At 38.7% G+C, this 2,194-nt stretch overlaps 1 long non-coding RNA gene across 1 annotated transcript; it reads left to right on the top strand.

Annotated features, from left to right (window-relative positions):
• Window positions 1–550: 550 nt before the first annotated feature.
• Window positions 551–1,650, top strand: LOC136841265 (uncharacterized). The gene is made up of 3 exons (XR_010853857.1): window positions 551–602; window positions 738–1,002; window positions 1,424–1,650. It is a non-coding gene; the product is annotated as an uncharacterized lncRNA (long non-coding RNA).
• Window positions 1,651–2,194: the final 544 nt, after the last annotated feature.

The raw sequence follows: 2,194 nt of genomic DNA, 5'->3' as shown, positions 1-2,194 counted from the left end.
CTATACGTGTTCACGGGTTTCTTTCAATCATTGGATGATGACTAACATCTTTCGCAATTAACCTCTGACAAATGAAAAGATTTCGACAACACGGCTTATCGCTTGATTGTTCTCTGAACCCAGTCGTCCCACACGCTGATGAAATCAAAAACATCTAACGTGAAGATCCAGAAATTAACAGGATATCAGTATTTTTCACAGGCGTCATGGCTAAAAGCTAAGGTTATCGGATGCACGAGTTTGTGTAGGAGTATTACAGTGTCACTGTGGAAGCAGTTGCTCTTTTTATATAGGTAAAACAATGTAATTACGAGAAGAAGGGTTCTTTCAAAACAAAGAACTAGTGAGTGCTTTTCCAACTGATAAATAATTTCTGTAATCATCATCGTTCTCTAATATTCGATTGCAATATTCTCCTAATAGTCTACTCTGGTTTTCGCATGGTGCTGCCATCTATCGTCAGTTCGGGAAGCGGCTTGAGAGTCCTTGGCTCGACAGCTAACTGTTACGTTGGTCTTGAAGCGGCGGTTATTACTGAACTGTGGCTCAGAAGTCACCGAGACGACGGAGCCTTTGCAAGTGAGGCTGCATCGTACTATAAGGTTTAGAGAATCGGTCTGGTTACTGTGTGGTTTGTAATGGCTTTATGTGGCCTTTTTTTTTTTATTAGTTGCAGACTTCAGGGTATATTCGTTATTTTAATGTTAACCTTAAGTCTTTTGTCTATGTATTTACAGCTCCTTTGGATGAAACGTGATGGTCGTACAACTGTGCTTGTAACTTTTTTCAGATTGGTGGACGAGCGTGGTTTAGCCCACTCCTTACTTCGACCACACAGGAAAGCTGTCTTCTATTTTCGACCCTACAAGAAAGAAAGCTTTCTCCTAATTTCTACCATACAAGAAAGAAAAGTTTTCACTTGATTTCGACTGGCCAAAGAAAGCAAGGTCTGGCGTCTTCACGGGATCCGTTGGTAACTATTTTTGCCTCCAGAATTAATGGGTAAGCTACTTGATTTTTAGTATATCCAAACCAAATTCCGCAAGCTAATCCTCTCCCTTCAGGGGCGGAGCCCTTGAAGGGGGAGGATCTCCTTACGACGTACGATAGACCTAGGTCTATCGTACGCCAGGAGGGGGGCTTGCAATTTTTTTTTTTAATTACTTGGTCAGAAACTTTTGAAGTAACTTTAAAGTCATTTTTGCCATAAGTAACTGTAAAGTAATTTCTGCTTATTTTAAGATTTCCTTAGATAGCAATTACTACTGAAAGTATGACTTTTTAAATATTTCATCTCTTGACTTCAGTAAGAGTGGAAAGTTTGCCATTTCGGAATAATTTCACTCATTAGGTTTTGTTAGTAATTTATATCGAAAGCCTCATTATTATGATACCTTGGCTAATTTTTCTTTTTTCTCGGCAGGTTTTTTGCTGGTCATAACGGAAGTTGACCCGAGTTAACCGTCGGTACCTTAACAGAACGGGATAGCGACGGATGTTGGCCTTACCGGGACGAAACCGGAACCGAACTTCTCCTGCCAATGGCTTTGTAATAAAGCGTTGTGCTGGACTGTGTCCCAGTAAGTTATTTGCAAAGAACAAAATTTATTGTGCAAAAAAAATTAAAAATACAGCACAACAGGCAACCCAGACGCATATTCCCGAAATGTAACCTAGTAACGGGACCTTTCCCTGAAAAAAAGCGGGACGCCATATCTTAAAAACTAACCATAGAATTTTCTTGAAAATAATCTTGTCTCCCACACCCAAATTATATTCTTAAGAGTGACTAGCTAACTAACCTAAGGGCATGGCAAAAAAAATCGGGGCTGGTGCAATACTAGCATACATGTCAGGAATTAGTAACCCGGAGGCGGTATGCGTCTAGGAGTATTATGCATACATTTTCTACCCTGTTGATTACTAGACAACGTTATCCATCAGGATTATGATACGCAGTATTACAAAATATAAATGTTTACAGATAACTATATAGGTAGAAATTACTTATTAAAAGATTGCACAGCAAGATTTGTCTTAAATATTACAAAGTATGCAGCTCTTATATACTGTACATTAAGAAAATGATTTTAATCACCGCTTAAAAAAATTACATTTTATCAGTTTTCTGTCAAGGAACACGACTGCTACGGAGAAGCATGTGGTATAATTCATAATGTGCAATTTGTTACTT

The sequence above is a fragment of the Macrobrachium rosenbergii genome, chromosome 8, assembly GCF_040412425.1.
Source record: "Macrobrachium rosenbergii isolate ZJJX-2024 chromosome 8, ASM4041242v1, whole genome shotgun sequence".
Taxonomy (NCBI): Eukaryota; Metazoa; Arthropoda; class Malacostraca; order Decapoda; family Palaemonidae; genus Macrobrachium; species Macrobrachium rosenbergii.
This window is presented reverse-complemented; position numbering and strand designations above follow the sequence as displayed.